We start from the raw sequence: 14111 nt of genomic DNA, 5'->3' as shown, positions 1-14111 counted from the left end.
GAAAGAGAACATATATCCGTAATTGTTTAATTGGAAATGTTTCGATTTAATTAATGAAAACGGGAAAGATTTTCATGAAACGTGTGTGTGTGTGTGTGTATATATATATATATATATATATATATATATATATATATATATATATATATATATATAGTACCGTATTTTGTGTAGTTTTTTTTTAGTTTGAACTCATTTTCCCAAACTTACCGTGTTCAACTAAGAGTTCGCCGGCATTTGTCTTTTTTTTTTTTTCAAATATATTGATAACACGGTATGATTTTCGAACCAATTAAACGTTTTAAAGTGAGTGAAATCACTAAAACAAAATTCTAGATAGGTAGAAGACTAACTAATCTTGCGTTTGATAACATTTATTTCCTATATTTTTTATTTTTAACCATTTTTTCCAAACTATGTGTATAGTAATACAAACACTGTATAAAAAATGTATCAAAATATAATTTTAATCTATCTATCTCTCTCTCTCTCTCTCTCTCTCTCTCTCTCTATATATATATATATATATATATATATATATATATATATATATATATATATATATATAAACGTAAGTGTGTCTGTATATATTTCCCTGCACAATAACACTGTCAATTTTTAGTCTACAGGCTCGAAGTTTGATATACAGGGTACTGAGATTTGGGAAAATCGATGTGATCGGTTTTTGGCCAGAAATTTGGCGATTAAGGGGTCAAAGTTCAACGATTTGACCTTTTAGAACTCTACCAAACTCCTCCGACAATTTTGGGTCTACGCACTTGAAATTTTAAGTGGTCATAATAGGAGTCAAAGTTTTTAAAAAATTGACCTCTGCGGTCTCTTTCAAATTACTCAGACAATTTCTGGTCTAAATATTTGAAATTTTACATAAAGGGTATTCAGAGATAGGGCAAGCTTTTTAATCAGTTTGGGTCGAAAATTTTTAGTTACCAATATATAAATGTATGTATGTATGTATGTGTGTTTGCATGTCTGCCTTAAACTTTTAATAGAGGCGGCAGATTTTACCAAGATCAGAATCGTTTTAAAATTCGATCTTTCATACGACCAATATCGAAAAATTGGCTAAAAACATTAATATTTTCCCCTTTAACTAGGCACTTTTCTACGGGGGGGGGGGGCACTTTTTTTGCCGATATTTTTTAAAGTTGTCCTCTCCTTTAGATTGTCTAGCCTTAATTTAAAAAAATGTCACTTCCAGTTTGGCGGAGGTCGTAACAGCATAAACGTTAGGTTTTACCCTGTTCTTTTCCTCCTTTGCGGTATGGGTTTGAGCCTGCCTTCCTACTACCACTTTTTTTTTTTTTGCTCAACATATACATCCAAACACCCGGGCAACGCCGGGCTGAAATGCTAGTATATCTATAAAAGTTAACGTGTCTGTGTATCTGTCTGTCTGTGTGTGTACATTTCCCTACGCAATAACTCTGTCAATTTAAAGTCTACAGACTCGAAATTTGATATACAGGGTATTAAGATTTGGTAAAAAACTATGTGATCGGTTTTCGGCCAGAAATTTGGCTGTTAAGGGGTCAAAGTTTAACGAGTTGACTTCTGACAAGTCTACCAAACTCCTCCGACAATTTTGGGTCTAAACACTTGAAATTTTAGATATAGGTTTCTTGGACATGGCTCTAACTTAATGATATGATTTGAGGCCAAAACAATAAATTTTAAGGTGTCATAAATGGGAGGTCAAAGTTTTAAAAGATTTGACCTCTGCCGTCTCTACCAAATTATTCAGACAATTTCTGGTCTAAACATTTGAAATTTTACATAAAGGGTATTCCGAGCTAGGGCGAGCTTTTTCATCGGTTTTGGTCGAAAATTTTTAGTTACCAACATATAAATGTATGTATGTATGTTTGCATGTCTGCCCAACACTTTCGACAGTGGCGACGGATTTTCTCAAGATCAGTATCGTTTTGAAGTTCGACCTTTTAAACGACAAATGTCGAAAAATTGGCTAAAAACCTCAAAACTTAAACTGAGCACTTTTCTACGGGGGGAGGGGTCGCTTTTTTCGCTGATATTTTTGAAAGTCATCCTCTCCTTTTGATTGTCTAACCTTAATTTTAAAAAAATGTCACTTCCGGTTTGGCGGTGGTCGTAAGAGTATAGATGTCAGGTTTTACCCTGTTCTTTTCCTCCTTTGTGGTACGGGTTTGAGCCTGCCTTCCTACTACCATTTTTTTTTTTTTTTGCTCAAAATGCACATCCAAACACCCGGGCAACGCCGGGCTGAAATGCTAGTATATCTATAAAAGTTAACGTGTCTGTGTGTTATGTCAGGTTTCTATTAATAATAACAGGACAAGGATATGTGATCGTTCAGACCAACATGGCCGACTGACCAAGTCTCGTTTATTCACGTTTACGTCCGAGAGTTTACATTATAAACATTGAACAAAGGGGGACAACTCCCACCGATCCAAGGGACATAACATCTCCCTTTTTTATTTTATTTAATAATGTTTAATGTTCTTTTACTATATGGTCTCTCTCTCTCTCTCACACACACACACACACACACACACACACACACACACACACACACACACACTTGATATATCTATTAAAAGAAAAGAGTTCATTTATTTACTTTTATATATATATATATTTGTATATACATATATTATAGGTCTAGTTTAATAGGTGGTCTTGACTGACACCCAGATCTGGTTGTTGTATACTCTTGAGAGGTGAGAGTGGGGCATGCTGTTTTGACTGTTTCTTTCCTAGGTAGATGACTGTCTTCATGGGTCTCCGATGTGTGAGCCTCGACCATTTCTGGTGGTTTGGGTACAATGTGTCGTCGATTGCGTCGGATTATTGTCCCTTCTTCTTTGGTCCGTAGAATGTAGGAACGTGGTGTATTTGCCATTCCAACAACGATGCCTTCTTGGTTTGGGGGGTTGGAGCTTCTGACCCATACCAGTGTGCCATTTTCGAGTGGTTGTAGCTCTTTAGCTTTTTTTGATAGGCGGTGTGTGAGTTGCTGTTGAGCCTTCTGATTCCTTTCCCTCTGTCTAAAATTCTCAAGATCGGGCCAACTGGGTTTTAGTAGATCCAGGTGAGTCGGGACGTTTGTCCTCAGACGTCGGCCCATTAACAGGTCGCTGGGGCTAAACCCATAGTCCATTGGTGTCGCTCTGTGTGCAAGCAAAGAAAGATATGGGTCTTTTGCCTTCTTTTACATTCTCTTCATTGTTTTCACACAGGCTTCTGCAGCTCTGTTGCTTTGGGAATAGCGGGGACTGTTTGTAACGTGCTGGAAACCTCAGTCATTTGCAAACTTGGCAAAGTCCTTCGAAGTGTACTGGCTTCCTGGGTCTGTTCTTAGGATGACAGGTACCCCATGTCTGGCAAAAATAGCTTTAAAACTCTGTATCATTGCGCTGGAAGTCATTGATGTAAGCATGGCGATTTCTGCATATCGAGAGATGTAGTCGACAAGTATGACATAGCTGCTGCTTTTCAACTCAAACAGATCAGAGGCTACAGTGTGCCATGGTCTTGTTGGAAGCTCAGTTGTCATGAGGGGTTCAGGCGGTTGGTGTCTTAGCTCGGCGCATCTTGGACAGTTTTCTACAGTTCTTTTGATTTGTTTAGATAGTCCTGGCCACCATACGGACTGACAAGCTCTTTGTCTGCACCTGGTAATTCCCTGATGACCAGAGTGGATTTTGGCAATAATAGTCGGTCTCAGTAGCGATGGGATTATGATCCGTGTGCCATACATCAGTAATCCATACTCACACGTGATGCTGCCACGGTAGGCCCAATAGGGTTTAATTGATGCTGGGACATGATCCTTTGATGGCCAGCCATTTCTTACATATTGTAATATGCAGTTGCTGATTTCATCAGTTTTAGTGGCTTCCTCCAGCTCTTTCAGACGTTTTTCTGTGGCAGGTAAAGATTCCATCATGGTGTGGACGAACGCTGTTGCTAACTCTTCGAGGTCCTTGTCTTGTTTGGTGGGTCCGTTGTCAGATACCGCTTTTGACAGAGCATCAGCTGTGTATAGTTCCTTACCAGGGACATAGCGAATTATGTATGCATACCTCATTAAACGTATTCGAAACCTCTGTATCCTTGCTTATGACCCCCAGTTTCTCCATTCCCTGGAGCTCAGCCCGTGTTTTCTCCATCAAGGGTAGTGGTACGCGTCGTGGTGTGGGTACTGAGTATGGACTCGCATCCGGATGTAAGAGTATGGTACATTCTTCTCCAAATGTGCCTAGGCCTGTGAATAAGTCTGGCATTTCTATTTTTGGGTCGAATGGGCGTTTCTGGCTGCTGATGGTATGTAAGTTTGACTGGACAGTTACGAGCTTAAGTGCTTCGATGGCTGGCCTTCCTAACAGTGGCTCCTCGAGATTGGGGATAATAAATATCCTCTATTCTGCTGAAAGATCTTCATGCGAGACAGTTGCAGTGACCACTCCAGTCACTTTGAGTGGAATACGTCTTGGACCATGAAGAATTTTGTGGGTATCTGAGAGGTCTGGTAGGTCTCTCCGTAACTTATATATGTGCTCTTGAATCGCGGTCACATCCGCCCCAGAGTCCAGCTTGAATTTCAGTGGCACTCCATTGATGGCGATATTGGTTCGCCAAGGCTTACTTATGCTGATCTCTGATATCGTCAGAACACTAAGGTACGCATTCTGATCGCTTTCACAGTCATCTGAGCTAGGTTTAATTTCATGCAGCCTTCGTGTGCGGCAGCACTGAGCATAGTGGCCAACTGTGTATCTCTGTGTGTGTGTGTGTGTGTGTGTGCGCGCGTGTGTGCGTGTGTACATTTCCCTACGCAATAATTCTGTCAATTTTAAGTCTACAGATTCGAAATTTGATATACAGAGTACTGAGATTTGGGAAAATATTTGCGATCGGTTATCGACCAGAAATTTGGCTGTTAAGGGGTCAAAGTTGTACGATTTGACCTCTGACAAGTCTACCAAACTCCTCCGACAATTTTGGGTCTAAACACTTGAAATTTTAGATATAGGTTCCTTGGACATGGATCTTACTTAATAACTTGATTTGAGCCCAAAACAATAAATGTTAAGGGGTCATAATATGGATCAAAGTTAAAACAATTGATCACTTTTTTTTTTCTCAACATACACCTCCAAACACCCGGGCAACGCCGGACTGAAATGCTCGTGTATTAATATAATTTCTTTTCAATGAGTGATTCACTCAGATTCATAACTGAAAATAAAATATGATATAAAAAACGAAACATTTATAGATTGTTTTTAGAATTATTATTTTCTTAAGGTAGTGTTGTAGCAAAATATAATTTTAAAATATGATACATTAATAGAAGTTTAATTTCTTTTTTTTTTTTTTTTTTTTTTTGTACAGAAAGGTTGTATTAAAATGTAGCAAAATATAATTTTAGTTTGTACGTACTTTTAGAAAAGGAAGAGTTATCGACCCCTGGCCTAGAAATGACATCCGATGGCGGTTATTCGCCTCATATTACTGAGATACGGAAGTGCTTAATTACACGCTCGATTGAAAAAAGAAAAAAAGTGTATGAGAAATATACCAAAAAAGTGAAAGAAAACCTCGGGAGCAACCATTAAATTAAACCCCGTTTACGCAAGCCCCACGTTCCCCGTGAAGTGGCCATGATTTTTATACCAAAACATATGCAACAATAAGGGTTTGTATTACTGTACACATAGATTCGAAAAAGTTGTTAAAAAAGAAATTTATAACAAATAAATGTTATCAAAGGCAAGATAAATTACTTTTCTACCAAACTGGATATAATTTTCGTGTTTTTATTCAATTTAACATGTTTATTCAGCTCGAAAAGCATAGTGTTTATCGATGTATTGGAAAATTCAAAATGGCGGCCGACTCTCTCTTTAACATAGTAAGTTCGGAAAAAGGTGTAATAAATAATAAACTAGACAAAATACTGTTAGAAATTCGCTCAATATATGTTACCGTGACATAACTTGACATATATTCGGTGGTTTTTAAATAGTATTTTGTCTAGTTTATTATTTATAACACCTTTTTCCGAACTTACCGTGTTAAAGAGAGAGTCGGCCGCCATTTTGAATTTTCCAATACATCGGTAAACACTGTATGCTTTTCGAGCTGAATAAACATGTTAAATTAAATAAAAACACGAAAATTATATCCAGTTTGGTAGAAAAGTAATTTATCTTGCCTTTGATAACATTTATTTGTTATATATATATATAGCTTGAGGTAGTTGCCTGTCTAGCCGCACTGATGAGCTGTGAAACAGCGAAACAGTACTGTATGTGGATGACTATATATATATATATATATATATATATATATATATATATATAATTATTTTTTTACTATAATAATTAAATACCTACAGACACTAGTGTTTCATCCTTTCGGGATTCTTCAGTGCAGGGTCACGATTACTACCAGTCGAACGATTCGAACCCCGCGACACGAGACATCTCTGGCTCGATTAGCGGAGGCCGTATCCATTCGGCTACCATTAATCGTGTGAAATAGCGTTGAATTTTTTTAAAACATTTTAATTTAAATGTTCATTACGTCAGACAGACAGTGATCAAATCGTTATACGATGATCTACGCATAAGAGCTAAATTGACCGACTTTTAATTCAACAGAAAGTGCTCAACGATAAGAAACGTATTTCTTAAAGGGGCTGTCATAATTATTTTTTTACTATAATAATTAAATACCTACAGACACTAGTGTTTCATCCTTTCGGGATTCTTCAGTGCAGGGTGTCACGATTACTACCAGTCGAACGATTCGAACCCCGCGACACGAGACATCTCTGGCTCGATTAGCGGAGGCCGTATCCATTCGGCTACCATTAATCGTGTGAAATAGCGTTGAATTTTTTTTAAACATTTTAATTTAAATGTTCATTACGTCAGACAGACAGTGATCAAATCGTTATACGATGATCTACGCATAAGAGCTAAATTGACCGACTTTTAATTCAACAGAAAGTGCTCAACGATAAGAAACGTATTTCTTAAAGGGGCTTTTTTTTTTTTTTTTAACAACTTTTTTCGAATCTATGTGTACAGTAATACAAACCCAACAATAAATAAAAACTATACTTAAAACAACAATAAATGAAAATAATTATTTTTTCATTTTAGAATGGACTTAAAAAAATATTTCCGGCATATCAATTTAGTTTACTTTCGTTGTTCATTGAAAAAATAATAATTTTAAATGATTCGGGAATAATAACACCAGCAACTTACACGTGATGATAGAGAGATATATAAATGAGGAGACAGAGAGAGAGAGAGAGAGAGAGAGAGAGAGAGAGAGAGAGAGAGAGAGAGAGAGAGAGGATGAGGAGAGGAGGGTAACATAAAAGAGAGAGGAGGGTAACATAAAAGAAAGACCCATTTTGTTGATGACGCATGCGCAGATTATCCCAATCTGAAAACAAACCCTTTGTCCTGCTCAGTAACATGTATCGCATGAGGTCACCAATCACCATCGATTTAAATTTAACAACGATAACGATAAATAAATAATCAATAGAATAATAAATAAAAATAAAATGTAACAATTGCGTTTACAATAAATAATAATAAACTTGTTAGGGAGAAGAAAACCTCAGTTTTGATGATGACGCGAATGCGTTATTTGATCTTGACGAGATTCACTTAATTCTGCCCTTTAAAGCAAAACACACGAAACCCTTAAAACATCAACGAATGTTTCCTTCAAACAAGTCAAGCGAAAGAAAATTCAATAAATGTAAGTAAAATAATACTTGAATTATTTCTACTTTTTTGTAAATATGTTTTTATTAATTTCAAAAACTCACATCGAAGTGGAGAGCAATTTTGGGGTTTGTATTACTGTACAGTGTACACATAGATTCGAAAAAGTTGTCAAAAAAACAAATATATAATAAATAAATGTTATCAAAGGCAAGATAAGTTACTTTTCTATCTAACTGGATCTGTTTTCGGTGTTTTTATTTAATGTAACATGTTTATTCAACTCGAAAAATATACTGTGTTTACCGATGTATTGGAAAGTTAAAAATGGCGGGCGACTCTCTCTTTCACACGGTAAGTTTGGAAAAAGGAGTTAAAAATAAAAACTAGACAAAATACTGTTAGAAACTCACGCTATATATGTTTGTGACATAAGCTGACATTCGTGTATAAAACACTTTTCCGGCACTGACACCTCTTTTGTACCCGGGTTAATTTTAATTGATAAATTTCGGTTATTATTTTGAAAGCCATGTTAGCGGAGAATGTTTTGTAAGTAATCCATGTTTGTAAGATATTCGTGTTGACCTTTAAGTAAAGATTTGTTATTATTTTTATTATTATTGTTATTATTTGTTATTATTATTTATATTTTTTGTTATTATTTTTGATATTATTTGTTATTATTATTGTTATTATTTGTTATTATTTTTGATATTATTTGTTATTATTGTTTGTTATTATTTGTTATTATTTTTTATATTATTTGATATTATTTGTTATTATTATTGTTATTATTTGTTATTATTGTTATTATTTATTATTATTGTTATTATTTGTTATTATTGTTAATATTTGTTCTTCTTGTTATTATTTGTTATTGTTATTGTTATTATTTGTTATTATTGTTATTCTTTGTTATTATTTGTTATTATTGTTATTATTTGTTATTGGTATTGTTATTATCTGTTATTATTGTTATTCTTTCTTAATATTTGTTATTATTGTTATTATTTGTTAATATTTGTTATTATTGTTATTATTTGTTGATATTTGTTATTATTATTATTATTATTATTATTTCTTAATATTTGTTAATATTTGTTATTATTTGTTATTATCGTTATTATTTATTAATATTTGTTATTATTGTTATTATTTTTTAATATTTGTTAATATTTGTTATTATTGTTAATATTTGTTATTATTTGTTATTATTGTTATTATTTGTTAATATTTGTTATTATTGTTATTATTTGTTATTATTTCGAAAGCCATTCTGAACATGTTAGCGGATAATGTTTTGTAAGTAATCCATGTTTGTAAGATATCCGTGTTGACCTTTAATATACCCTTTAATTATAGGATATGCATCAGTCAAAAAAAAAAAAACCTGCCAAAAAAGAAAGGAAAGGGAACATTGGTTGATTACATTGCACGAAAATATTAGTTTTTTTATAATGCTAACAAATACGTATGCAAGGCAAAATTTTTTTTAGTTTATTAGTTTCTATAAAATAACTTTTTTCTTAATCACCTTAATTTAACCCAACCGGATTTTTATTCTAACAGTAAAAAATAAAGTTATATTAATATTCTAAAAACTACCTAATCGCATACAATGATAATGTGATTTTTTTTTATGTAAACGCAAATAGTTCACAAATAATGTAGATAATCTATAATGATTTTTTTTTAATTAAAAAAACTACTAATTTGTGGACAATGTAAACATGATCTTTGTTCGTGTGACTCTTTTGCCTTCCAATTTTAGTCTGGTAAAATTTTAATCACATGATTATGGGGTAGCTACAATAATAGAAACCATTTGATCAAGTGCCGCTTGTTATGGATTTAGCTGAATGCAATATTAAAAATTTTCTTTTTTTTTGTACTTATGCACTTATGTGACCAAGCTGGCGGGTGTTATGTAATTATTCTGTACTTTCACCTAACAATTAAATAAAAAAAATGATAGCCTAAAACTTGAATTTATGTAATCATTTTATTATATATATTTTTGAGGGTTGGGATGGTCCTTAGGAAATGAAATATGCAAAATGATATGCATAAAAATTAATCTTGGTCGCAAAAATCCGAACAAGTTAGTTTATATTTGCTTCTACCATTGTTTGGTTATAATAAATTTATTTTAATATTTTTTAAATTATGTATTTTTTAATTGACATCATCCAAAATTCTCAGTTATAGCGTTATAATTTATTTATGTGGAATTATTTTACAACCTGCCCCAGCATAGTATAAACACCCCAACCACCACATGTTAAGAACGGCTTTCAGAATAAATACCCCTTCCCCTAACCCACCCATGTTAAGAACGGCTTTTGAGTTGGGGTTTTTATTCTGAAAGCTGTTCTTAACATAGGGAGGTTGGGGTGTTTATGCTGGGGTATGTCGTCAAAATTTACCATTCATTTATTTATTTATTTATACAATTATTATTATCAGTAGTTTTATTAAAAAGTTTTGTAAATATATTAAAAAAACGCACTCAGAAAGACACCCATTTATTTAAATATATTTTGTTAAATTACATTCGCTTTGTTACTTACATTAAAAAGTTTTGTGTAAATAGAAAAAGTTTTTTTTTAATCCTTAAAAGTTTTGTAAATATTTAATATTAAAAAAACATTTTTTGTAGATATATATTTTTTTCTTTTAAATCTTAAAAAGTTTTGTAAATATATTTTTTAAAAATCTTGCTCTCGAACATTCAACCATTTGACGTGTTTACAAACAACCAACGGTAATGTCAAGGTCGAACAACTGGTGTCACTTGAAATGTGCGCTAGTATTTTTATTCTGCTATGGGGTATCTAATCTTTACTTGATCCCTTGGCTTATTATTTGTTTTGTTTATTTCTTGTGTTAAAATTATTTTGCTTACATATTTACTTCAATTTTTATTTTTATTTAAAAAATCTTTTTTGCGCAGCATATGTTACGCTTTTATAATCAGCAGATTGTGTTCTGAGCAATGCTGATCAGATGTTTTTACATCTGGTTTAAATTATTCACAAGTCCCTGAATTTACTATGTAAAATGAAGTTATTATCAAGGTTTACACTATCTTTGTTTTTTATTAAGTTTTGTAAATATATTAAAAAACTCAGAAAGACACCAATTTATTCCTGCAATATTAACATAGAATTTCGTCGGTTTTATGGCTTGTAAACTAAATACTATTTCAATGCAATTTAAACAATGATTATTCTTCTTCAATATAAAAATTACGATGAATTAATTTCAGTTTTCTAGTTTTTACTTGAACTTTTTGTTATGGATGTCGAAAATAGTGTCATACCTACTATCTTCCCGTAATGAAACTTTATTTTCAAATAAGTGAATACAAGAAATTCAATTGACCAGCAAGTTTATTTTTTATAATTGAGTTTATCTCCTATAATTTCACAATAAAAAAGTGTATATGAAAAAATATTTGATTACAATAGTTTATAGAAATTGTCTTGTATTTACTAATCATCAAAATATCCCCATACCATTCGGCATAAAGATGATGGACAAAGATGTCCGCAATTTTCTGTTTCTATTTCTATCCTTGTGGCCATGTCACTGATAAGGGTGCTGGAGGTGAACGTTTTAACTGGGCTGATGTTATCTCTGTCCTGCTCTAACCAAGTCTGTCAAACTATTCCACAAATTTCATAACTCTGTCATAAAACATCTCAAGAAAGTATATATGATTAAACCCAGTACTCCAACTTTAAACATTGACCCCCCCAGTACCGGGTGTCCTTGTCCATCCTCAGAAGTACTTTTCAACCTTCCAGATGTTGAAATCCAATAACAGTAGATCAAACCAGACCTATTAATATTTCTTAGTGAAACTGGCATTGGATCGACTATTTTCCTAGATGAGTTCATGATTAAGGGATACTCAAACATCCACATCTGACCTCTGAGATCACCATAGCCATGCAATATGTGCCTACATTAGAGATGGCTTTTCATGTGGTAAGGACATCTCTAGAGAATGAATTGCTCTATATGTGATTTTGGATTGCACTTTCCCAAATCACTGTGCTCATATTTACAAGAACGGATTACTATCGTAAATATTAATATCTGAAAAAAAAAATTGACAACATCCTATCTGCTCATCTATCGACTAACATTTTCATATGTAGAGACTTCAATGTTTATAATGTGACAAACAAGACAAATGATAAGGGGAGGTTCTGTCATTATTTCTCAATTGCTTATGACCTAACTCAGGTTGTTCACAAACCCACTCATGTGCCCGACACTGACAGTCAGTATGCAACTCTTCTAGATCTATTTCTCACAACTTGCCTTGGGCTATGTTTATCCTCCATTCTGTCTCCACTGCAACCTTTCAACCACTCAGCTGCCTCAGTTTAGATGAAAACAAAATGTAATAAGTCCTCAGACATATCTCTCCATTTTACAGTATATTGATACTCTATGGCTGACCGGAATAGCTTCTATACATTTATATCAGATATACCTTTGGATTACATGCTTAAAAGAAATGGTAAAATGTAGGTATAGACCACTTTATACCCTCCAAAAATTCCAGTATAAACTTAACAGCCGACAGTGGTTCTCCCCAGAATGTGCCGATGCCATTGAGCATAGAAATTACTTTTTCCATTGCTTCCAACCTAATAGATGTACTGAAACTTAAACCGCCTTAAGGACTGTCAGCAACAACTGTGAAAGAGTCATAAAGAATGGGAGAAAGTTATATGCTCAGTCCGTCAAGTCCAAAGTAGCTGAGCAGTGGCTTAGTTCCCACTAGTTTTGGCAAATTACAAACAGGGTCCTGAACAGAAGCGTGTGCTCTACCCCAACCATTATCGACAGACCTGGGGTAATCTCATCAGCATCACACAAAGCCAACTTCTTTGCCCAGAAGTTTGCAGCTAATTCTATCCTATGCGGTCAGCCTCCCCCATATTTCTTCCTGTCTCTAATAATACTCTACCATACTAATCAAAAACCTTGATTCCAGTAAAACAACTGACAGTGATGGCATTTCCAATTATAATGCTGAAAAAGCTTCAGTCCGAACTAGCTCCAATACTTACAAAGCTGTTTAAACGTTGTCTTAAGGACAATTGCTTCCCAAACCCTAGAAAACTTCACTATATTAAAATCACTTCACTAGAAAACTTCACTGTATTAAAAATTCAGATGATCAGTCATCTCTCTCTCAATAAAGACCAATAAGTCTCCTGTGTATTATGAGTAAGTTGCTGAAAGCTGTATTACACTGAGAAGTAGTCAACCACCTCAGAAAAAATAACCTCTCCAGTGACATGCAATATGGTTTCCGTTCTGCTAGATCTACAGCAGATGTGCTAAGTTATATCTCATAGGATTAGCAAATCTCTCTGTGGAGGCTTCCTTTCTAAGGAAATTGCTCTTAACATATCAAAGGTATGACTGGAAATGTGTTCTCAATTATTAAATCATTTATATTTGATAGTTTCATAAGAGTAGTGGTTCATGGGCAGAACCAAGAAGCGCACAGTATTAATGCTGGAGTCCTTCAGTGGTTCATCCTAGGCCCAACTCTCTTCCTGATCTACATCAATGATCTCACAAATGACACCTTAAGATCATTCGTAGACATTTATGCTGACAAGACTTCCATTTATGACAATACTTTAAAGGCCGTAAATGACCAAATTCTCTGATTCTCTCTCCTCTGATCTTTTATTTTTTATGTGGTGCAATGGGGAAATAGGTGGCTGTTTAATTTTAATGCAGCTTAAACCAAGCTTCTATCTTTACATCAATACTCTGACCCCATCTGGGTTTGAGGTGGTCCAATGTTTTGACAAACTATTGAGTCTGACCTTTACTCCTAATCTGAAAAGGAACATTTTCAAAAAGTACATTTTCAAAATTGTTGAAAAAGAATGCCGTCATGATCGATTTGTAAATTTTAAAAATATATTTTTCAATCATAATTTAAGAAAAATGAATTCAATAACACTTAAAATTCTGTTCATAATTGAAAATACTCATTGCTTTTAAACAGATCTCGAATATTGATATTAGATTTCTAAATAAAATATTTTTAATAAACTTTCTGTTTTATTAAACAGATAGTCATAAATGATGAAATTTATAATCATCGTTTTAACAACAAATGTATATAATAAAATAAATCCTTTTTCAAAAGATCAGTGCATGCTCATATTTTACGAATATAAATTCATGTATACAATGACATTTTGTAAGAAAATCACTATTCAACAAAAATATTTTGTCAAAAATGTCAAAGCTGCCCACATTATAAAAAATCCTCAGTAATATATACTTACTCATCCCGCTTTT

Source organism: Euprymna scolopes, chromosome 45, assembly GCF_053919585.1.
Source record: "Euprymna scolopes isolate OS-2025 chromosome 45, ASM5391958v1, whole genome shotgun sequence".
NCBI classification, from domain to species: domain Eukaryota; kingdom Metazoa; phylum Mollusca; class Cephalopoda; order Sepiida; family Sepiolidae; genus Euprymna; species Euprymna scolopes.
Note: the sequence above shows the minus strand (reverse complement) of the source record.